This window comes from Eschrichtius robustus, chromosome 9 (genome assembly GCF_028021215.1).
Source record: "Eschrichtius robustus isolate mEscRob2 chromosome 9, mEscRob2.pri, whole genome shotgun sequence".
In the NCBI taxonomy this organism is placed as follows: domain Eukaryota; kingdom Metazoa; phylum Chordata; class Mammalia; order Artiodactyla; family Eschrichtiidae; genus Eschrichtius; species Eschrichtius robustus.
This window is the reverse complement of record NC_090832.1, coordinates 121,268,022-121,292,311: the sequence shown is the minus strand read 5'-3', so window position 1 is coordinate 121,292,311 and position 24,290 is coordinate 121,268,022.

The following is a 24,290-nucleotide window of genomic DNA, read 5'->3' as shown; positions in this document are numbered from 1 at the left end:
TGCTGTGATGTATGTCATAGAGTGTTCTGCCTATGTTTTCCTCTAAGAGTTTGATAGTGTCTGGCTTTACACTTAGGTCTTTAATCCATTTTGAGTTTATTTTTGTGTATGGTGTCAGGGAGTGTTCTAATTTCATACTTTTACATGTACCTGTCCAGTTTTCCCAGCACCACTTATTGAAGAGGCTGCCTTTTCTCCACTGTATATGCTTGCCTCCTTTATCAAAGATAGGGTGACCATATGTGCGTGGGTTTATCTCTGGGCTTTCTATCCTGTTCCATTGATCTATATTTCTGTTTTTGTGCCAGTACCAAACTGTCTTGATGACTGTAGCTTTGTAATATAGTCTGAAGTCAGGGAGCCTGATTCCTCCAGCTCCATTTGTCGTTCTCAAGATTGCTTTGGCTATTCGGGGTCTTTTGTGTCTCCATACAAATTGTGAAATTTTTTGTTCTAGTTCTATGAAAAATGCCAGTGGTAGTTTGACAGGGATTGCATTGAATCTGTAGATTGCTTTGGGTAGTAGAGTCATTTTCACAATGTTGATTCTTCCAATCCAAGAACATGGTATATCTCTCCATCTATTTGTATCATCTTTAATTTATTTCATCAGTGTCCTATAATTTTCCACATACAGGTCTTTTGTCTCCTTAGGTAGGTTTATTCCTAGATATTTTATTCTTTTTGTTGCAGTGGTAAATGGGAGTGTTTTCTTAGTTTCACTTTCAGATTTTTCATCATTAGAATATAGGAATGCAAGAGATTTCTGTGCATTAATTTTGTATCCTGCTACTTTACCAAATTCATTGATTAGCTCTAGTAGTTTTCTGGTAGCAGTTTTAGGATTCTCTATGTATAGTATCATGTCATCTGCAAACAGTGACAGCTTTACTTCTTCTTTTCCGATTTGGATTCCTTTTATTTCTTTGTCTTCTCTGATTGCTGTGGCTAACACTTCCAAAACTATGTTGAATAATACTGGTGAGAGTGGGCAACCTTGTCTTGTTCCTGATCTTAGTGGAAATGGTTTCAGTTTTTCACCATTGAGGACAATGTTGGCTGTGGGTTTGTCATATATGGCCTTTATTATGTTGAGGAAAGTTCCCTCTATGCCTACTTTCTGCAGGGCTTTTATCATAAATGGGTGTTGAATTTTGTCGAAAGCTTTCTCTGCATCTATTGAGATGATCATATGGTTTTTCTCCTTCAGTTTGTTAATATGATGTATCACATTGATTGATTTGCGTATATTGGAGAATTCTTGCATCCCTGGGATAAACCCCACTTGATCATGGTGTATGATCCTTTTAATGTGCTGTTGGATTCTGTTTGCTAGTATTTTGTTGAGGATTTTTGCATCTATGTTCATCAGTGATATTGGCCTGTAGTTTTCTTTCTTTGTGACATCTTTGTCTGGTTTTGGTATCAGGGTAATGGTGGCCTCGTAGAATGAGTTTGAGAGTGTTCCTCCCTCTGCAATATTTTGGAAGAGTTTGAGAAGGATAGGTGTTATCTCTTCTCTAAATGTTTGATAGAATTCGCCTGTGAAGCCATCTGGTCCTGGGCTTTTGTTTGTTGGAAGATTTTTAATCACAGTTTCAATTTCAGTGCTTGTGATTGGTCTGTTCATATTTTCTATTTCTTCCTGGTTCAGTCTCGGTAGGTTGTGCATTTCTAAGAATCTGTCCATTTCTTCCAGGTTGTCCATTTTATTGGCATAGAGTTGCTTGTAGTAATCTCTCATGATCGTTTGTATTTCTGCAGTGTCAGTGGTTACTTCTCCTTTTTCATTTCTAATTCTATTGATTTGAGTCTTCTCCCTTTTTCTCTTGATGAGTCTGGCTAATGGTTTATCAATTTTGTTTATCTTCTCGAAGAACCAGCTTTTAGTTTCATTGATTTTTGCTATTGTTTCCTTCATTTCTTTTTCATTTATTTCTGATCTGATCTTTATGATTTCTTTCCTTCTGCTAGCGTTGGGGTTTTTTTGCTCTTCTTTCTCTAATTGCTTTAGGTGCAAGGTTAGGTTGTTTATTCGAGATGTTTCCTGTTTCTTGAGGTAGGCTTGTATTGCTATAAACTTCCCTCTTAGCACTGCTTTTGCTGCATCCCATAGGTTTTGGGTCATCGTGTCTCCATTGTCATTTGTTTCTAGGTATTTTTTGATTTCCCCTTTGATTTCTTCAGTGATCACTTTGTTATTAAGTAGTGTATTGTGTAGCCTCCATGTGTTTGTATTTTTTACAGATCTTTTCCTGTAATTGATATCTTGTCTCATAGCGTTGTGGTCGGAAAAGATACTTGATACGATTTCAATTTTCTTAAATTTACCAAGGCTTGATTTGTGACCCAAGATATGATCTATCCTGGAGAATGTTCCATGAGCACTTGAGAAAAATGTGTATTCTGTTGTTTTTGGGTGGAATGTCCTATAAATATCAATTAAGTCCATCTTGTTTAATGTAGCATTTAAAGCTTGTGTTTCTTTATTTATTTTCATTTTGGATTATCTGTCCATTGGTGAAAGTGGGGTGTTAAAGTCCCCTACTATGATTGTGTTACTGTCGATTTCCCCTTTTATGGCTGTTAGTATTTGCCTTATGTATTGAGGTGCTCCTATGTTGGGTGCATAAATATTTACAATTGTTATATCTTCCTCTTGGATCGATCCCTTGATCATTATATAGTGTCCTTCTTTGTCTCTTGTAATAGTCTTCATTTTAAAGTCTATTTTGTCTGATATGAGAATTGCTACTCCAGCTTTCTTTTGATTTCCATTTGCATGGAATATCTTTTTCCATCCCCTCACTTTCAGTCTGTAAGTGTCTCTAGGTCTGAAGTGGGTCTCTTGTAGACAGCATATATATGGGTCTTGTTTTTGTATCCATTCAGCCAGCCTGTGTCTTTTGGTGGGAGCATTTAATCCATTTACATTTAAGGTAATTATCGATATGTATGTTCCTATTCCCATTTTCTTAAATATTTTGGGTTTGTTATTGTAGGTGTTTTCCTTCTGTTGTGTTTCTTGCCTAGAGAAGTTCCTTTAGGATTTGTTGTAAAGCTGGTTTGGTGGTGCTGAACTCTCTCAGCTTTTGCTTGTCTGTAAAGGTTTTAATTTCTCCATCAGATCTGAATGAGATCCTTGCTGGGTAGAGTAACCTTGGTTGTAGGTTTTTCTCCTTCATGACTTTAAGTATATCCTGCCACTCCCTTCTGGCTTGCAGAGTTTCTGCTGAAAGATCAACTCTTAACCTTATGGGGATTCCCTTGTGTGTTATTTGTTGTTTTTCCCTTGCTGCTTTTAATATGTTTTCTTTATATTTAATTTTTGATAGTTTGATTAATATGTGTCTTGGCGTGTTTCTCCTTGGATTTATCCTGTATGGGACTCTCTGTGCTTCCAGGACTTGATTAACTATTTCCTTTCCCATATTAGGGAAGTTTTCAACTATAATCTCTTCAAATATTTTCTCAGTCCCTTTCTTTTTCTCTTCTTCTTGTGGGATCCCTATAATTCGAATGTTGGTGTGTTTAATGTTGTCCCAGAGGTCTCTGAGACTGTCCTCAGTTCTTTTCATTCTTTTTTCTTTATTCTGTTCCGCAGCAGTGAATTCCACCATTCTGTCTTCCAGGTCACTTATCCGTTCTTCTGCCTCAGTTATTCTGCTATTGATCCCGTCTAGAGTATTTTTAATTTCATTTATTGTGTTTTTCATCGTTGCTTGGTTCCTCTTTAGTTCTTCTACATCCTTGTTAAATGTTTCTTGCATTTTGTCTAGTCTGTTTCCAAGATTTTGGATCATCTTTACTATCATTACTCTGAATTCTTTTTCAGGTAGACTGCCTATTTCCTCTTCATTTGTTAGGTCTGGTGTGTTTTCACCCTGCTCCTTCACCTGCTGTGTGGTTTTTTGTCTTCTCATTTTGCTTATCTTACTGTGTTTGGGGTCTCCTTTTCACAGCCTGCAGGTTCGTAGTTCCCGTTGTTTTTAGTATCTGTCCCCAGTGGCTAAGGTTGGTTCAGTGGGTTGTGTAGGCTTCCTGGTGGAGGGGACTAGTGCCTGTGTTCTGGTGGATGAGGTTGGATCTTGTCTTTCTGGTGGGCACATCCACGTCTGGTGGTGTGTTTTGGGGTGTCTGTGGCCTTATTATGTTTTTAGGCAGCCTCTCTGCTAATGGATGGGGCTGTGTTCCTGTCTTGCTAGTTGTTTGGTATAGGGTGTCCAGCACTGTAGCTTGCTGGTCGTTGAGTGAAGCTGGGTCTTGATGTTGAGATGGAGATCTCTGAGAGATTTTCGCCGTTTGGTATTACGTGGAGCTGGAAGGTCTCTTGTGGACCAGTGTCCTGAAGTTGGCTCTCCCACCTCAGAGGCACAGCCCTGATGCCTGGCTGGAGCACCGAGAGCCTTTCATCCACATGGCTCAGAATAAAAGGGAGAAAAAAATAGAAAGAAAGAAAGAAAGAGGATAAAATAAAATAAAATAAAGCTATTATAATTAAAAATAAGAAAAAAATTTTTAAGAATAAATGTATTCAGAAAAAAAATTTTTTTAATTTTTAAAAATAGGTTTATTAATTTTTTATAGTAAAAAATAAGAAAAAAATTATTAAGGAAAAATTTATTAATAAAAAATTTTTTTAATTTTGTAAAATAAAAAATATGAAAAAACTTATTAAATTTTTTTTAATTTCTAAAAATAGAAAATAAGGAAAAAATTATTTAGAAAACATTTATTAGAAAAAAAAATTTTTTAAGTAAAAAAAAAAAAACACGGACGGACCTAACCCTAGGACTAATGGTGAAAGCAAAGCTATACAGACAAAATCTCACCCAGAAGCATACACATATACACTCACAAAAAAAGGAAAAGGGGAAAAATTAATATATCCTGCTCCCAAAGTCCACCTCTTGAATTTGGGATGATTTGTTGTCTATTCAGGTATTCAACAGATGCAGGCACATCAAGTTGTTTGTGGAGCTTTAATCCGCTGCTTCTGAGGCTGCTGGGAGAGATTTCCCTTTCTCTTCTTTGTTCGCACAGCTCCCGGGGTTCAGCTTTGGATTTGGACCCGCCTCTGCATGTAGGTCGCCTGAGGGCATCTGTTCCCCGCCCAGACAGACCGGGGCTAAAGGAGCAGCTGCTTCAGGGGCTCTGGCTCACACAGGCCGGGGGGAGGGAGGGGTACAGAGGAGGCGGGGCGAGCCTGCGGCGGCAGAGGCCGGCGTGACATTGCAGCAGCCTGAGACGCGCCGTGCGTTCTCCCGGGGAAGTTGTCCCTGGATCATGGGACCCTGGCAGTGGCGAGCTGCACAGGCTCCCGGGAGGGGCGGTGTGGAGAGTGACCTGTGCCCGCACACAGGCTTCTTGGTGGCGGCAGCAGCAGCCTTAGTGTCTCCTGCCCGTCTCTGGGGTCCGCGCTGATAACCGCGGCTCGCGCCCGTCTCTGGGGTCTGCGCTGTTAGCTGCGGTTCGCGCCCGCCTCTGGGGTCCGCGCTGATAGCCGCGGCTTGCGCCCGTCTCTGGAGTTCATTTAGGCAGCGCTCTGAATCCCCTGTCCTTACGAGCCGTGAAATAAAGAGGCAAGAAAAAGTCTCTTGCCTCTTCGGCAGCTGCAGACTTTTTCCCGGACTCCCTCCCGGCCAGCACCGAAGCCCGAGCCTCAGCTCCCAGCCCCCGCCCACCCCGGCGGGTGAGCAGACAAGCCCCTCGGGCTGGTGAGCGCTGCTCGGCGCCGAGCCTCTGTGCGGGAATCTCTCCGTTTTTCCCTCTGTGCCCCTGTTGCTGTGGGATCCGCGCTGATAGCCGCGGCTCGCGCCCGTCTCTGGAGATCGTTTAGGCAGCGCTCTGAATCCCCTGTCCTTGCGCACCGTGAAACAAAGAGGCAAGAAAAAGTCTCTTGCCTCTTCGGCAGCTGCAGACTTTTTCCCGGACTCCCTCCTGGCTAGCACCGAATCCTGAGCCTCAGCTCCCAGCCCCCGCCCGCTCCGGCGGCTGAGCAGACAAGCCTCTCGGGCTGGTGAGTGCTACTCAGCACCGATCCTCCGTGCGGGAATCTCTCCGCTTTGCCCTCCACACCCCTGTGACTGCGCTCTCCTCCGTGGCTCCGAAGCTTCCCCCCTTCTGCCACCCGCAGTCTCTGCCCACAAAGGGGCTTCCTAGTGTGTGGAAACCTTTCCTCCTTCACAGCTCCCTCCCACTGGTGCAGGTCCCGTCCCTATTCTTTTGTCTCTGTTGTTTCTTTTTTCTTTTGCCCTACCCAAGTACATGGGGAGTTTCTTGCCTTTTGGGAGGTCTGATGTCTTCTGCCAGTGTTCAGTGGGTGTTCTGTAGGAGCAGTTCCACGTGTAGATGTATTTCTACTGTATCTGTGGGAAGGAAGGTGATCTCTGCGTCTTACTCTTCCGCCATCTTGCCCCTCCTCCTCGTTTGTAGATTTTTTGATGATGGTCATTCTGACTGTAGTGAGGTAATACCTCATTGTAGTTTCGATTTGCATTTCTCTAGTGATTAGTGATGTTGAGCATCCTTTCATATGTTTGTTGGCAATCTGTACGTATTCTTTGGAGAAATATCTATCTAGACCCTCTGCCCATTTTTGGATTGGGTTGTTTGTTTTATTGATATTGAGCTGCATGAGCAGCTTATAAATTTTGGAGATTAATCCTTTGTCAGTTGTTTCATTTGCAAATATTTTCTCCCATTCTGAGGGTTGTCTTTTCGTCTTGTTTATAGTTTCCTTTGCTGTGCAAACACTTTTAAGCTCCATTAGGTCCCATTTGTTTATTTTTGTTTTTATTTCCGTTTCTCTAGGAGGCGGGTCAAAAAGTATCTTGCTGTGATTTATGTCATGGAGTGTTCTGCCTATGTTTTCCTCTTAAGAATTTGATAGTGTCTGGCCTTGCATTTAGGTCTTTATTCCATTTTGAGTTTATTTTTGTGTATGGTGTTAGGGAGTTTTCTAATTCATTCTTTTACATGTAGTTGTCCAGTTTTCCCAGCACCACTTATTGAAGAGGTTGTCTTTTCTCCATTGTATATTCTTGCCTCCTTTATCAAAAATAAGATGACCATGTGTGCGTGGGTTTATCTCTGGGCTTTATATCCTGATCCATTGATCTATATTTCTGTTTTTGTGCCAGTACCATACTGTCTTGATTACTGTAGCTTTGTATTATAGTATGAAGTCCGGGAGCCTGATTCCTCCAGCTCTGTTTTGCTTTCACAAGATTCCTTGGCTATTCGGGGTCTTTTGTGTTTCCATACAAATTGTGGAAATTTTTGTTCTAGTTCTGTGAAAAATGCCATTGGTAGTTTGATAGGGATTGCATTGAATCTGTAGATTGCTGTGGGTAGTATATTCATTTTAACAATGTTGATTCTTCCAATCCAAGAACATGGTATATCTCTCCATCTGTTTGCATCATCTTTGCTTTCTTTCATCAGTGTCTTATAGTTTTCTGCATACAGGTCTTTTGTCTCCTTAGGTAGGTTTATTCTTTGGTATTTTATTCTTTTTGTTGCAGTGGTAAATGGGAGTGTTTCCTTAATTTCTCTTTCAGATTTTTCATCATTAGTGTAAAGGAATGTAAGAGATTTCTGTGCATTAGTTTTTTATCCTGCTACTTTACCAAATTCATTGATTAGCTCTAGTAGTTTTCTGGTGGCATCTTTAGGATTTTCTATGTATAGTATCATGTCATCTGCAAACAGTGACAGCTTCACTTCTTCTTTTCCGATTTGGATTCCTTTTATTTCTTTTTCTTCTCTGATTGCTGTGGCTAAAGCTTCCAAAACTATGTTGAATAATAATGGTGAGAGTGGACAACTTTGTCTTGTTCTTGATCTTAGTGGAAATGGTTTCAGTTTTTCACCATTGAGAATGACGTTGGCTGTGGGTTTGTTATATACGGCCGTTATTATGTTGATTTAAGTTCCCTCTATGCCTACTTTCTATAAATGGGTGCTGAATTTTCTCGAAAGATTTTTCTGCATCTATTGGGATGATCATATGGTTGTTCTCCTTCAATTTGTTAACATGGTTTATCACATTGATTGATTTGCGTATATTGAAGAATCCTTGCATTCCTGTGATAAACCCCACTTGATCATGGTATATGATCCTTTTAATGTGCTGTCGGATTCTGTTTGCTAGTAGTTTGTTGAGGATTTTTGCATCTATGTTCATCAGTGATACTGGCCTGTAGTTTTCTTTCTTTGTGACATCTTTGTCTGGTTTTGGTATCAGGGTGATGGTGGACTCATAGCATGAGTTTGGGAGTGTTCCTCCCTCTGCAATATTTTGGAAGAGTTTGAGAAGGATAGGCGTTAGCTCTTCTCTAAATGTTTGATAGAATTCCCCTGTGAAGCCATCTGGTCCTGTGCTTTTGTTTGTTGGAAGGTTTTTAATCACGGTCTCAATTTCAGTGCTTGTGATTGGTCTGTTTATATTTTCTATTTCTTCCTGGTTCAGATTCAGAAGGTTGTGCTTTTCTAAGAATTTGTCCATTTCTTCCAGGTTGTCCATTTTATTTGCATAGAGTTGCTTGTAGTAGTCTCTCATGATCCTTTGTATTTCTTCAATATGTCAGTTGTTACTTCTCCTATTTCATTTCTAATTCTAGTGATTTGAGTCTTCTCCCTTTTTTTCTTGATGAGTCTGGCTAATGGTTTATTAATTTTATCTTCTCAAAGAACCAGCTTTTAGTTTTATTGATCTTTGCTATTGTTTCCTTCATTTCTTTTTCATCAGTTTCTGATGAAGAAATCTTTATGAATTCTTTCCTTCTGCTAACTTTGGGGTTTTTTTTTTGTGTTCTTCTTCGTCTGACTGCTTTAAGTGTAAGGTTAAGTTGTTTATTTGATGTTTCTTGTTTCTTGAGGTGGGATTGTGTTGCTCTAAACTTCCCTCTTAGAACTGCTTTTGCTGCATCCCATCAGTTTTGGGTTGTCGTGTTTTCATCGTCATTTGTTTTTAGATATTTTTTGATTTCCTCTTTGATTTTTTCAGTGATCTCTTGGTTATTTAGTAGTGTATTGTTTAACCTCTATGTGTTTGTATTTTTTACAGATTTTTTCCTGTAATTTCTATCTAGTCTCATAGTGTTGTAGTCAGAAAAGATACTTGATATGATTTCAATTTTCTTAAATTTACCAAGGCTTGATATGTGACCCAAATAATGATCTATCCTGGAGAATGTTCCAGAAGAAAGTGTATTCTGTTGTTTTTGGATGGACTATCCTATAAATATCTATTAAGTCTATCTGGACTAATGTGTCATTTAAATCTTCTGTCTCCATATTTATTTCATTTTGGATGATCTGTCCATTGGTGAAAGTGGGGTGTTAAAGTCCCCTACTATGACTGTATTCATGTCGATTTCCCCTTTCATGGCTGTTAGTACTTGCCTTAAGTATTGAGGTGCTCCTATGTTGGGTGCATAAATATTTACAATTGTTATATATTCTTCTTTGATTGTCCCTTGATCATTCTGTAGTATCCTTCTGTGTCTCTTGTAATAGTCTTTATTTTAAAGTCTATTTTGTCTGATATGAGAATTGCTACTCCAGCTTTCTTTTGAATTCCATTTGCATGGAATATCTTTTTTTCATCCTCTCACTTTCAGTCTGTATGTGTCCTTAGGTCTGAAGTGGGTCTCTTGTAGACAGCATATATACAGGTCTTGTTTTTGTATCCTTTCAGCCAGCTTATGTCTTTTGGTTGGAGCATTTAATCCATTTGCATTTAAGGTAGTTATCGATATGTATGTTCCTATTACCATTTTCTTAATTGTTTTGGGTTTGTTATTGTAGGTGTTTTCCTTCTCTTGTGTTTCCTGCCTAGAGAAGTTCCCTTAGCATTTGTTGTAAAGCTGGTTTGGTGGTGTTGAATTCTCTTAGCTTTTGCTTCTCTGTTAAGGTTTTAGTTTCTCCATAGAATCTGCATGAAATCCTTGCTGGGTAGAGTAATATTGGTTTTAGTTGTTTTCCATTTCAACACTTTGAATATGTCCTGCCACTCCCTTCCGGCTTGCAGAGTTTCTGCTGAAAGTTCAGCAGTTAACCTTATGGGGATGCCCTTGTATGTTATTTGTTGCTTTTCCCTTGCTGCTTTTAATATTTTTTCTTTGTATTTAATTTTTGATAGTTTGATTAATATGTGTCTTGGCATGTTTCTCCTTGGATGTATCCTGTATGGGACTCTTTGTGCTTCCTGGAGTATTTCCTTTCCCTTATTAGGGAAGTTTTCAACTATAATCTCTTCAAATATTTCCTCAGTCTCTTTCTTTTCCTCGTCTTCTGGGACCCCTATTATTCAAATGGTGGTGCATTTAATGTTGTCCCAGAGGTCTCTGAGACTGTCCTCGATTCTTTTCATACTTTTTTTCTTTATTCTGCTCTGCAGTAGTTATTTCCACTATTTTATCTTCCAGGTCACTTATCCTTTCTTCTGCCTCAGTTATTCTGCTATTGATTCCTTCTAGAGAATTTTTAATTTCATTTATTTTGTTGTTTATCATTGTTTGTTTGCTCTTTAGTTCTTCTAGATCCTTGTTAAACGTTTCTTGTATTTTCTCTTTTCTATTTCCAAGATTTTGGATCATCTTTACTCTCATTACTCTGAATTGTTTTTCAGGTAAACTGTGTATTTCCTCTTCATTTGTTTGGTCTGGTGGGTTTTAACCTTGCTCCTTCTTCTGCTGTGTATTTCTCTATCTTCTCATTTTGCTTAACTTACTGTGTTTGGTGTCTCGTTTTCACAGGCTGCAGGTTCATAGTTCCCGTTGTTTTTGGTGTCTGCCCCCAGTGGTTAAGGTTGGTTCAGTGCATTGTGAAGGCTTTCCGGTGGAGGGCACTTGTGCCTGTGTTCTGGTGGATGAGGCTTGATCTTGTCTTTCTGGTGGCGAGGACCTCGTCCGGTGGCGTGTTTTGGGTGTCTGTGAGCTTATTATGATTTTCGGCAGCATCTCTGCTAATGGATGGGGTTGTGTTCCTGTCTTGCTAGTTGTTTGGCATAGGGTCTCCAGCACTGTAGCTTGGTGGTCATTGAGTGGAGCTGGGTCTTACCCTTGAGATGGAAATCTCTGGGAGAGCTTTTGCCATTTGATATTACGTGGAGCCAGGAGCTCTCTGATGGACCAATGTCCTGAACTTAGCTCTCCCACCTCAGAGGCACAGGCCTGACAGTGGGCCGGAGCACCAAGACACTTGTCAGCCACACAGCTCAGAAGAAATGGGAGAAAAAAAGAAAGAAAGAAAGAAAGAAAAAATAAAATAAGTTTATTAATTAAAAAAAATTTTAATTATTAATAATAAAAAAAATTAAAAAGTAATAAAAATGAAAAAGAAAGAAAGATAGAAAAGAGCAACCAAACCAAAAAACAAATCCATGAATGATAACAAGCACTAAAATCTATACTCAAAAAAAAAAAAAAGTACAGACAGAACCCTAGGACAAATGGTAAAAGCAAAGCTATACCAACAAAATTACAAAAAGAAGCATACACATACACACTCACAAAAATAGAAAAAGGAAAAAATATATATATATATAAAAAGGAAGAGAACAACCAAATCAATAAACAAATCTACCAATGATAATAAACTCTAATGACTAAACTAAGATAAACATAAAAACAGAAACAAATTAGATGCAGAAAGCAAACCCCAAGTCTACCGTTGCTCCCAAAGTCCACTGCCTCAATTTTGAGATGATTCGTTGTCTATTCAGGTATTCCAGAGATGCAGGTACATCAAGTTGACTGTGGAGATTTAATCTGCTGCTCCTGAGGCTGCTGGGAGAGATTTCCCTTTCTCTTCTTTGTTCGCACCACTGCTGGGTTTCAGCTTTGGGTTTGGCCCCACCTCTGCATGTAGGTCGCCTGGGGGCATCTGATATTTTCTCAGACAGGACAGGGTTAAAGGAGCAGCTGATTAGGGGGCTCTGACTCACTCAGGCCGTGAGAGGGAGGGGTATGGATTGCAGGGTGAGCCTGCAGTGGCAGAGGCCGGCATGACGTTGCAAGAGCCTGAGGCATGCCATATGTGCTCCCAGGGAAGTTGTCGCTGGATCACAGGACCCTGGCAGTGACAGGCTGCACAGGCTCCTGGGATGGGAGGTGTGGATAGTGACCTGTGCTTGCACACAGGCTCCTTGGTGGCTGCAGCAGCAGCCTTAGCATTTCATGCCCGTCTCTGGGGTCTGTGCTGATAGCTGCAGCTCACGCCCATCTCTGGAGCTCGTTTAGGCGGTGCTCTGAATCCCCTCTCCTCGCACACCCCAAAACAATGGTCTCTTGACTCTTCAGCAGCTCCAGACTCTTTCCCGGACTCCCTGCAGGCTAGCTGTGGCGCACTAGCCCCCTTCAGCTGTGTTCATGCAGCCAACCCCAGTCCTCTCCCTGTGGTCTGACCTCCGAAGCCCGAGCCTGAGCTCCCAGCCTTCACCCGCCCCAGCGGGTTAGCAGAGAAGCCTCTCAGGCTGGTCAGTGCTGGTCGGCACCAATCCTCTGTGCGGGAATCTCTCTGCTTTGCCCTCTGCACCCCTGTTGCTGCACACTCCTTAGTGGCTCCAAAGCTTCCCCCCAACCCACCCGCTATCTCCACCAGTGAAGGGGCTTCCTAGTGTGTGGAAACTTTTCCTCCTTCACAGCTCCCTCCCAGAGGTGCAGGTCCTGTCCCTGTCCTTTTATCTCTGTTTTTTCTTTATTCTTTTGCCCTACCCAGGTACGTGGGGAGTTTCTTGCCTTTTGGGAGGTCTGAGGTCTTCTGCCAGCATTCAGTAAGTGTTCTGTTGGAGTTGTTCCACATGTAGGTGTATTTCTGATGTATTTGTCGGAAGGAAGGTGATCTCCACGTCTTAGTCCTATGCCATCTTGAAGTTCTCTCCAGCTTTTTCTTTTTAAAAACATTTCTTTTCTTTTTTTTCTTTCCCGCATTCCCCATCCCACATCCCCCACTCCCATTCCATAGCTCAGCTTTTTCTTAATATTAGTCAAAAGATGAAAGTACAAGTGTTTTATTCCATACACATCATGCACTGAGGCATGACAGAAAACAATGTCAGTTTTCTTCCTCCACCCATGCTCTTGACTTCACTGATTTGAGGCTTCTGTGTACTTCTTTGAGCTTTGGTGCTAATTTTGATGTTCTGTGAGCTATTCCCCCCAAGGGGTAATTTTGGCATGCTGGCGGTTCTTCCTCTTTTCCTTCCTTTAGCAATAAGTCTAGGGTGAGGTGTGGAGGCAGCTTGAGGCTGGGGTGAGTTCACTTATTCCTCAGCTCATTGCCCTGTATTCGTCTGCCAGGGCTACCATAACAAAATAATGTAGATGGATGGCCTAAACAACACGGTTTTATTTTCTCACAGTTCTGGAGGCTAGATGTCTGAGAACAGGTATTGGCAGGATCGATTCCTTCAGCAGCCTCTGTCCTTGGCTTGTAGATGGGCTCCTTGTCCCTCTGTGTTCACACGGTCTGCCTTCCATGTGTGTGTCTGTGTCCTCATCTCCTCTTCTTATGAGGACACCAGTCATACTGGATTAGGGCTCATCCTCATGACCAAAGTTTAACTTCATTACCTCTTGAAAAGTCCTACCTCCAAATGTAGTCATGTTCTGAGGTACTGGGGCTTAGGACTTCAACCAGTGAACTTTGGTGGGAGTGCAATTCAGCCCTTAGGAGCCCCCTTCCTCCAGATTCAAGGTTGGCATAGTCAGCCTTGGGTGTTACATCTCTCCATCTCCCTCCTCTGTTCTGCCTCCCTCTTCTGCTTTTAAGAGCTCCCGTGATTACATAGGGCCCATTTGGATAACCCAGGATAATCTCCCTTTTTTACAGTAAACTAATTAGCAACTTTAATTCCATCTGTAACCTTACTTCACTTTTGCCATGTAATATAACATAGTCACAGGCTCTGGGACTAAGGCAAGTGCATCTTTGGGGGCCATAATCCTGCCTACCCCTCTAACCAAGAACTGAATCCATCCCACTTTTCAACAAATACCGATTCTCTCCTTTAAGGCTACTTGGGGCCAAACTCTTGGGGAAAATTTTCTCCTTCCTCTTTGTATTTTTCCTGTTTCCATTGAGGATAAGAGTGTGAGCAGGTATACTTCTGCCCCCTTCTCCACACGGGGATACAGTCTTTCTCCCAGAAGCAGAGCTCACCAATCAGGCTTGTCTGAATCAGTACATCCATTTGGCCAGGTTAGCAGAGGCTGGAGCCATGGTGTCAAGGGCAGAAACCAGACCTCACACTTCCTCTTTCCCTTAATGTCATGGATCAATAGGGAGGCCAGGAACTTTTCCTCTGGCAGAGGCATCCATCTCTTCTCCAACCTTCACATTTTCTTCTTTTACTTTCTGCATCCAGACTGACTGGCCCGCTTGTCCTTCTTCATGATGAGTGAATAAGTCAGCTTAGAACTTGCCCTCTACAGCCCTCTGTCTTTTCTTCAGTGCAAGAGGAGAAAAGTACCCAACTTTGTTTTCAGCTCTGAGTCACATTCTCCAATCCAGTTTTTATCCAGACTCCTGCTTTGAGATGATTAATTTTGCAAGTGCCCCATAATCTGAAAGCAGGAGTCTCTGGATAAAGGCACTTGCAAAATCATTGTCACCCATATTTTCTTTTGGAGTTAGCATATAATTCTCCTGTGATGTCTGTCAGCCAGCCTTTAGAGAGGAGGAAAAGAGCATCTTAAAGCTCAAACAAGAGCATCTACTTTACTCTAGTAATGCTGCTGTGTGGAAACCAGAGGTTTATTTGAAGTCTTCTAGTATTTTCTACAGGATAGTATGACAAGGATGCTGATATAGAGGATCCCCACCTGCCCCTACTTTATCCATAAACATTCAGTTTTTATCAGTATGACTTTCACATAAGCTTTTAGTTGAACAAGATTACCTAGTGCTAAAAGCATTGTGTTAATACTAACTGATGTTAGTAAACAATCCTATTGTGATATCAGTGCAGGTTGGTATATACTGTTAGAAAGGTCTGCAGAGTCCAAAATGTCTTCCCTCACATGCCTGCCTGGTTTCTTGGTGAGAATGGGTGAAAGGTGGGGCTCAGTGACTTCCTCTCTCTCCATACCATCTATCCTTAGTTGTTTTTATGGGTTTTGTGTTACAGGTTTGATGCCTCCCTAATTCATATGTTGAAGTCCTAATTACCCCATTATCTCAGAATGTAACCTTATTTGATGGCAGGGTCTTTATAGAGGTAATCAAGTTAAAATGAGATCATTAGGTTGGGCCCTAATCCAATATGACTGGTGCCACTATACAAAGGGGAAATTCAGACACAGACACGCATACAGGGAAGATGATGTGAAGAGACACAGGAAGAAGGTGACCACGTATAAGCCAAGGAGAGAGCCCTGGACAGATTTTCCCTCACAGCCTTCAAAAGGAACCAACACTGCCTAAACCTTGATTTTGGGCTTGTAGCCTCCAGAACTGTAAGACAATAAATTTCTGTTGTTTAAGCCACCCAGTTTGTAGTACTTTGTTACAGAAGCCCTGGCAAAGTAACATAGCTGGGTAGTTGTGCTTCTTATAAAGCGGCCCAGGGCTCTAAAGACCAAGGGAGAAGCTGTCTGAGGTAGGACTCAGACCTGACATAGTGTTATTCTGCCATACTCTCTTGGCCAAAGCAATCACAGCACAGCTTGGATTCATGGAAGGAGACATAGACCCTGCCTTCAGATGGGAAGAATGTCAGAGAATTTTCAGGACTTTTTAATCTGCCACAGTGACAAGACAGATGAGGATACAGTGGGGGTCCTGCCTTTAGGGAATTTATGTCAATAAGAGCATCTGTTCTTACTCTGGTAAGAAATTGTAAACTTTATATATTCTTACTAAGTTTGTAATGATTCAATCCCAGTAAATGCACGTGCTCTCATCAATGACTGGGATTGAGATAAAGCAAACCTGGAGACCTGATTCCCTTATTAGTTACAGCCTTACAGGCAGTTCTTCTAGTGAGGGACCAAGTCAGGGTTCTAGACCCTGACTGGAAGGGTCTAGAAAACCTGCTTTCTAGTTCCAAGCCAGCCTCTTAACAAGCTGAGATACCTTGGGCAAATCAACTTACCTCTTTGCATTTCGGTTTCTTTATTAGGAAAAAAGAGAACAAGACCATCTTGAAAGCCTCTTCCAGCTATGAAATTTTATGACTCGATTAATTTTTTCACTGCATAATAAGAACTTGTTATTCCTAAGAAATCAAAATTCCCATAAATGCATCTTACTGAATATTTGCTTTAAGTTTGCATCCACTATTTCCTCCAACCTGCCGCATCTTTGAAGAGTAGTGTTATCTGCTACCTTAGTTCACTTTTAATATATGTGGTCTCTTCTGTGCCTGCAAACTAGAATATTCTCCAATTATTTCAGTTCCGGGCTTCCTTGCTGAGGCTTAGAAACAGAGGGCTAACTGGGACAAACTGTGCTGGGAACTTTGGCCATATGCGACTTGTCCCCTAAACTCCGAACAAAGAGCGCACATTGACTTCACTGTTCATGTCTATTGAAGGTCACTCTGAAACTGCCCTTGTCAGGAACTGTGACTCACAGATAAAAGATCCTGTGGGTAGTTAACTCCCCCCAGAGCCATCCCACACAAAGACAGCATGCTTTTGTAACACCCACATACCTTATATTTTATGCTACGGATGGCACTTTAAGCTCCACTTAAAAGAATCATTGTCAGGCTCAGAGGTCAAATGCACTGAATAAAGTATCAACTTAATGGGAACTAGTGTTTGAAATACTTTCCTACTTTAGTAAATTCTCTGAGCCCTGTAAGAGCCTATAACAGGTCCAACGGAATGACCTCTTTAAACCACTGAAAACTCATTTACACACTCCTTGTAACAGATCCTTTATTTCGACTTCTTTGAGCAATTGCTTTCTTTGTACTAAGCTTCAGAGCATACACTCTACCAAAGCAATTTAAAAGGTCTAACATTTTTGAAGACAACCAAATGCAGAAATCTGTCTGCTGACCTCATGATCGGTATTCTGCTTGAAAAAGACAGAAGGCTTATCAATGAGATGTGAATGTTCTGCTTCCTTTAGGAGATTAAAGAACAGAGCTGTTTATCCTAATTTTATCCAGGCGCCCAGATTCCATCTACAGATTTCTCGATGACAGAGGAGAACGGTTTCATAAAAACAGCAAGATGATTCTCCATCTTAACTTCACTTCTCCTCCCTACTCTCTCATTACGTGTTTGAACTTGCCCTTCTTTTTCATATCGTTGGCATTATGTAGTTCCTGGGTGAAGCTTATAGGTTGATGAGTGCTCAGCAAGTAAGGGCCTTCTTTTGCACATAAAAGTCCTCTTCCATAAAAGTCTATCCCATAACTTTCTGCCCGAACCCTGTACCACAGCCTATGCTCAATGTCCAATAAGGCTAGTCTGAAGATACTCCGAAACCGTTCATGACCCTTTGCCAGGGCTATATTCTTTTCTGTCCAGTGTTCTAGTTCATTTTTAATTTCATTCAGCTCCTGAATTTACTCCTGCTTGCTCCTGTCTCCCGGACTTCATTTTTAGTCTTGCTTTCCCTGTGTTTGATGCTACACGATCATTATTTTTGGCTCAGCTTTAAATTTCTGGGAATATTTTTTCAAAGTAACTCTTTGTGGAAAAACTTATTCCTGCTTCAGTCCTTTGGGATCAACGTCTTGGTCATGGTTCCTTTGGCCAGTAAATTAACTGTGTCTTCCCAGTGTGTTGAAGAGAGAGATTTAGCAATCATTTTGTGTAGAAGCGTGTTCCCCTGTGTGCTGTATATATTCTGGGTGCCCACCCTCCCAATCTTTTCACACCTTCTCTTATCAGCCAACTTTAAAGGCTGCACTGACATCATGAGAGTGTTACTGGATCCCAGGCTTTATCTCTGGGCTAGGGAATCAGAGCAAAGGTTGCTTCTTACCTTGATACCTAATGCATTAGTGTAGAGGATGTTGTTGGCCCCTGATAGCTCAGCATTTATTTCCTCTCTGGAAGTTTCCCTCTGGCTGAAGGAAGTTGCGTTACCCAGATTATGCTTCTGCCACAGGGACATCCAGAATCCTATGACTGATTGATTCGGGGATACAAGACCCAGCGTCCTTGCCCAGAATTGGAACAATATTAAAGGTCCATCCTAGCTTCAAGTCACCCCTTAGTCTCTGCTGTTACTGCATTACATTCCAGCTGCTCCCTCAACCCAATCCTGTTTCCTTTGCTCCCTCATAGGTATTTTTCCCTCTGATGAACAGTCTCTGATAAAACCTGCACATGAATCTCTTTACTGGAGTTCGTTCCTAAGACAGTGGTGATCTTTTCTTGCAATTAAATGTTAATTTGGGCTCCAAGGCCATGTTTCTCAACACAACCATTTCAACAGGTCATGGCATCTTCTGTAAATTCGTGTTAGTGTCATAACAATGGATTCAGTATCATTGTGAACATGAATGACACATGTTGATAAGCAGACACGCCTGGAAAGAAGCTGCATTTACATGCTTTAAAAAATATTGAAACTAAAACAGAATGTATAAATAGCTGCATAGTGCCATGAATGTTGAAGTTACTCAATACAAATCATTGCATTGGGAATGGGTCTCAATAGACAACCTCTTAAAACATAAGAATCCTCAGTTTTCCATAAAAACTCGTGAAGAAGAAAATTCTTAACAATTTGATAGGTTAAGTGCAAGAAGCAAGGCACAAGTCAGGCCTCTTACCACTAAGTATAGTGAGTAATTTTTTTTTTTTTTTTTTACAGTATAGAACCTGCTTAAAAACTATGAGGAAGTTGAGTTGGTATATAGATAAATTATCTCTAATTTATTTTTAAACTTTACACCATATTTGGAGAATACGTGTGTGCATTTGGGGCAAGGGTAGGGACTCAGGTATAGAAAAATTTCAAGATAATAGTTTAGTGCTCTCTTAGTTTTATAAATTTAGAAATAGAATATAAATATTGCATAACCCTACCCCATACACAAAGTTAAAGCTCCCTTCTAATTACGCCTATGGATGACTTGTCTCTTTAAGTTTCTCTATCTGTAAAATGGAGATAACAATATTTACCTTCCTCATACAGTGTTGAGATGATGAATTTCCTAATGTGCATAATATGCTTTGAAGATGAAGAGCTTCATATAATTGTTAAGCGTTATTATTGTGCATAAATTTATTAGGTATCACAGGTGCACAATTCTGAAGAATACATTAAAGGTAAAATTCATAATGAATAATCTTTGAGGTTGTAAACCTGAATTAAATATAAAGGGAAAAACAACCTTCTAAACATTAAACACAGATGGTAATGATTTTGTTCAGATTTTCCTTGTATATAGATTGGTTATATTTTACAATTAGACAAAGAGCTAAATAGGCATCAATTAAGTTTTAAAAATCATGTGAAGCTTGGCTTTCAAAGCTTTGTCCATTCTTGTTAAAATTCTCAATTATAGAAGTTTAATAAAAGAATGCTTCTTTTTATTTATTTTGTGACTTTGGGGATTGATTGGTATAGCCTTAGGGTTTCACTCCAACACATCAACTATAAAATTTTGGCCAAAAGGCATATGGTTATAATATTCTTGATCCTTAAATGCTCTCCTCATTGCCCAAAAAAGTATATTTTCGTTCAGTATACTCCTTCTGCTTCAGGAAAAATAAATCCCATTACTGTGGTAAAGGCCTTGTTGAAATTCTCTTGGGTTCATAATCAAAGTAACTCTTGTGTGTTTCCTAACTTTGTGCTATAGTAATGTATTTCAAGGACAGACGAGAGATGCATTTTTGCTTAACTTGTGACAGGTGGCATTTTATTCCCAGGCAGCTATCTGCTTGGAATATTGTCTACTTCTTCTTGGCCATGAGCACAAATCCAGAGGGACCTGGGCTCAGTCTGAACACCAGTGTCAGGCACATTCCTGGCTTATTCCACAATCTCTGTGCTGGAGCTGGGGCTCGCCTCTCATCCACCCCGAGAGAGTCAAGCGGTCTTGAGGGAAGAAAGGTTTATGTTTTTTTAGAATGAAATAATGCCATTTGCAGGAACAGGGGTGGACCTAGAGATTATCATACTAAGTGAAGTAAGTCAGAAAGAGAAAGACAAATACCATATGATATCACTTATATGTGGAATCTAAAATACGACACAAATGAACATATCTACAAAACAGAAACAAACTCACAGACATAGAGAACAGACTTGTGGTTGCCAAGGGAGAGAGGAGTGAGGGAGGGGAGGATTGGGAGTTTGGGATTAGCAGATGCAAACTATTATATCTAGGATGGATGAACAACAAGGTCCTACTGTACAGCACAGGGAACACATTCAATGTCCTGTGATAAACCATAATGGAAAAGAATACAAAAAAGAATATATATATGTATATATATAACTGAATCTAACACAGCATTGTAAATCAACTGTACTTCAAGAAAATTTTAAAAAAATATTTATGTCTTTTTTAACTTTCACTTTCAGCTGTTTTAAACGCAGGGATTTGGGGAAGTGGGGTGGCCAGTTTGGAACATGGTGAAGAAACGTCCCGCTGAAAACTGCTGCAGAGACAAGCCCCTCCCCTCCTGCTGCTTCACTGCACTTCTGTAAGGAGTTGTCATCATTTATAACCAACCTCTAGTCAGGAGGATGTTCAGGTCAGTGATGCATATACCTGACTAACAGTGAAAAATAGTATTCTCCCTCTTTAGAGGAGCATTGATTTGTTTTAAGGGTGAGGGCTGCTAGCACAGTAGACAAAGCCATTCACTGAAATAGGGCTTCATTGTCTTGAAAGCTGATGCATCTCTGGAAAGGATGGGATTAACTCCATGCACATTGGAAGCATCAACTCTCTATTATAAAGCACCTTAAAGAAGTTCAAATGAAGGTAAGATAAAAGTTAAAGGCTTTTTGAGACAAGTAAAACTTGGGTTTGGCCAGGGTAGAGCGTTAACTATCTATCTATTTTGAAGGCTGCTTCTGAATCAGGGTCAGAGGTGGGCATTCATTCCCTTATTCATTCAACCAACTAATTTTTCTTATATTGAGAGACAGTGCTGTATGTCAGGACTGTGATCCATGAAGGGTACAAAATGAAATCCCTGCTCTCCCAAAAATTATGTCTAGCGGAAAGAATCAAACAGTGAGGGGGTAAAGAAATCGCGTTACTATCCATGGTGCAGGTCACCCTGTCTCTCACCTAGGATGGATCATCCGGAAGCGGAAGGAGAAAAGGAGGAAGGAAGGAAGGAAGAGGGAAGGAGGGAGGGAGGGAGGGAGGAAGGAGAGGACGGGAGGGGAGTAAAGGAAAGGATAAAAGGGGATTACTTTTCTCAAAATGCAAAGGAAAATCTCAATAATAGCAACAAAAACAAAAATGATTTCCCTCTAGAAATTCAGGACAGATGCTAGAGAAGCCCAAGTGTCCACATGTACGGCCTTTTGATTTTCCTCCCTTGGTTGTCTGTTTGGGAGACTCTTGAACTGCTGCTCTGTCGTCATTCACAGCTCTGATGAGTCCACTGAAGTTGATGAGGATCTAATTGTAAGAGAAGCTTTGAGACAGACCTAATTGTGCCTTGCGACTTGTGGGATCTTAGTTCCCTGACCAGGGATCCAACCCAGGCCCTCGGCAGTGAATGCACCAAGTCCTAACCCCTGGACCACCAGGGAATTCCCAAGACAGATCTAATTTTAAAACAGCTATTATTATAGGACATTTTATTTGCAAACCAGTATGCTTTTTTATATAGACATTTCATTTACATTGAGGAAATGGGAGCAAATTTAAATGAATCATATCTATTTTCTTTATCCTAATAGGATAAAATGGTATTCTTGGTTTTCAAAGATATCAAAAATGAGTAGAATAAAACATGTGTCATTAAGTACCTACCAATGAGACAACCAATTTTGGAAGAAAAAATATTTATCAGGGATTACATAATTGTTGGGGTTTCTTACGTATTTTTCTTATTTTAAAAAATGGAAGTTTGGAAAGGAGGGGGCTATGAATGTCTATGACTATTTTGCTTTAAAAGCTATAAATACCTAGAGCTTGGATGCAGAGTTCATTAAGAGCATCTCCTCATTACATCGCCTACATCTCATCATTCCATTGCCTTCATCAACTTCTCTCCCATCAGGAGGTCTGGGTTCCACAGGCCATCCCTCCCTCCTCTGCCTTCTCCTAATCCATTCATGCTCCTAGGACACTGCTGGCCCCTCAGCCAGGTCCCAGCTCTGATGGCACATAGAATTAGGATAAAGAGCTCTTAAAAAAATGTAATACCTGGATTCAACCCAACATTCAATATATATCTAGTGAGCGGCCCAGGAACTGGTGTATTTTTCATCTCCAGTGGATTCTAAAAGGTAGCCAGTGTTGAAAACCACTGCCCTGGAAAGAATCTGAAAAAGATAGATGTATGTATATGTATAATTGAATCACTTGAAACTAACACAGCATTGTAAATCAACTATACGTCAACCCAAAATAAAAATTAAAACAACAACAACAAAAGCAGCACTGCCCTAGACCCTCTACTGCTCTTTTGGAACTCACAGTCTGTTATCACAAGATCTCCTATGTACTTATCTGCTTCTTTGAACGTTTCCCTCTTCCTGCTCTAACAGAAACCAGGGTGCTTCCTGAGGATACTGCTTCTTCTGCCACCTTCTCCTCCCTCCTCAGACCTCCAGCACCTCGTCCCCTCACCACAGTCAGCTGATGACCTGGACTAGCTTATTTCTCTGCTTAAAGATCAAGAGCAACCAGAGGGAAACTTCTCATCTTCCCATCACCCATCTTCCCATGTCCCTATATCTGTGCCTGTCACTGTCTTCCCTGCTGCCAAAATGATGGACCTGGCCATGCTGGCATAAAAGGCCAGCCTTTCCATTTCTTCACTAGCCTCTCACCCACTCAAGGACTTTGATGCTGAATTAACTCCTCTGTCTCCTCTGTCACTAAGCTTTCCCTCTGTGTTAGATTTGCATCGGTGGGGTTGATATTCAAATAATCTCAATGTCAGGCATGAGCACTGATGAATCATTATGGAGGTAACTGGAACCGCCTGTGATCCAGGTGAATGTCATCTGTCTCGCCCACCATAAAATCAGCATGTTTCAAGGTCACTCACCTTCATAAACACCTTCCCTTGATCTCACAGACCCAGACTCCTTCTCTGCTCCTCTTTATGGCACAACCCCTCACCTTGTTGTCTTTACTTACTGTCGCTTCATTCTACTGATTTTTGCACTTTCTCCAATCAGGCATCACCTCGCCACTCCAGTAAAACGCCTCTTCTTAAGGTCCCAGTGTTCTCCTCACTACCCAGTGGGGGATCAGTTCTCAGGCTTCATCTAACTTGATGCCTCCTCAGCACTCTCTGTTCCTTGAAAAACTTACATAGTGAAATTATAACGAGATAGACATTTTTGCACATATATAAAATTTCAGTTGCTGTGTCATACTCATTGTTTTGAAACAATGATGAACATGACTGTTTCAAAGCTTTAAAGAAAACATTTGAAAATCCCTGCAAAAATGTCAAACCATGAAATAATGCTTTTCTACGAAATTATGTTAGTTAAGGCACAACTATTTGATTTCCATTACTGAAGCAAATAAAATGCATCCAAAAATATGACTTTAGGATGGAGAGTATGTAAAATGACTAGAAAGTTTCTTATCTTTGTGTTTGGAGAGCCATGAAAAGTCTGATTATCCAGAAGGATGAAAATAAAAATTTAAGTTCGTCTCAGGTAGGACAAAATGGGAAATGCATCTTCCACAGTTCAACTTAGGACATATTAAACTTTTTTTCTCGAAAGGGAAATAGTTTGACATTTTAACCATTAGGGCCGGAATACATTAAATTATTATGGGTTTGCTGAAAGAATATGTTATAGAAAACCTGTGCCTTGAAAAAGCTGAAAGAATTCAAGAAATCAAAATTATTACCTATAATAAAGTAAACACAGAAGTTATTTTTGTAATGCTGCCTCTAATTAGTTCCTATTATTGCAAATCCAGCCAGGCAAGCTGTGCACAGTCAGCATATTTAAAGTTTCCACCATGGCTGAAATGGAGATAAACTAAACCGTAGGAGACTTATGTAACCCAGATGTGACCGGCCCTAGTAGACAATTTCTCTTTTCTCGACAACCATCTTAAAGGTGGCTTTGCACTTCAGAACAGTTCTAAAACCAGATTCAATTTGATATGCATTCAAAAGAGGCAGTTCTTTTTCTCAAGG